The 1,008-nt window shown below is 35.6% G+C and overlaps 1 pseudogene; it reads left to right on the forward strand.

The window, feature by feature from the left end:
• Positions 1 to 797: 797 nt before the first annotated feature.
• Positions 798 to 1,008, forward strand: part of LOC103082913 (60S ribosomal protein L35a pseudogene) — a 455-nt pseudogene continuing 244 nt past the window's right edge.

Here is a 1,008-nt window from a genome sequence, read left to right on the forward strand (position 1 = left end):
TGTTCTGGGTAGACCTTTAAATATGAAGGCTTGGGTCTTTCAATTCTAGCAAATGCTCTTATATTATCTCTTTTATAGTTTCCTTATATACATTTTCTTTAGAATTTCTAGAATTGGAAGGTGGACTATTTCATTCATGTGTGTATTTTATTTCTCATATCTTTCTTTTGTTTTTTTAAATTGGAATAAAATTGCTTTACAATGTTGTGTTAGTTTCTGCTGTACAATGAAGTGAATCAGCTCTATGTATACCCGTATCCCCTCCCTCTTGGACCTCCCTCCCACCACCCCCATCCCACCCATCTAGGTCATATATCTTTTGAATTTAATCAATCAAGAAATGTTCAGGCATAAGTATTTTGACTACTTGTACACTGCATTTCTTTTTTATCTTCAGTCTTGCTTTGGATTTATATTAACTTCTGCAATCATCATTTTAATCTCAGAATTTTTTCCTTTTTCACTGAACAAACATGCTGTTCTTGTTCTATGTATGCAATGTCATTGAGTCTGAGGTACTAATTTTTTTTCAAATTTTCTCTCCCTTGAATTATCCTTGTCTCCTTCAGTCTTTTATTTTTTCAGTTTGAAATTTCTCTTTTATGTCCAAAGCACTTAAATATTGGATACTTCTGGTTTGTCCAATGAAGGATTGAGACAAAACAAAAGGCTGATTTGAGGCTGGTATATTGAACTTACTTTCTGATGATTAGGCATCACTTTAAGATGTTTCAGCGGTAGCTCTTTTAGCCATCTTAGAGCCTGGGGAGGCCTGCTGGCCTCCTAAAATGACAAATATGTCTGGAATGCTGTGGTCCAAGGCCATTTTTTCTGGCTATAAGCTCTGTCTACGGAACAAGAGGGAGCGCACAAGTCTTCTGAAAATTGAAGGTGTATATGCTCGAGATGAAACTGAATTCTGTCTAGACAAGGGATGTGCTATGTGTACAAAGAAAAGAACAACATAGTAACTCCTGGTGGAAAACCTAACAAAACCAGAATAATCTA

This window comes from Lipotes vexillifer, unplaced genomic scaffold, assembly GCF_000442215.2.
Source record: "Lipotes vexillifer unplaced genomic scaffold, Lipotes_vexillifer_v1.1 scaffold34, whole genome shotgun sequence".
NCBI lineage: Eukaryota > Metazoa > Chordata > Mammalia > Artiodactyla > Lipotidae > Lipotes > Lipotes vexillifer.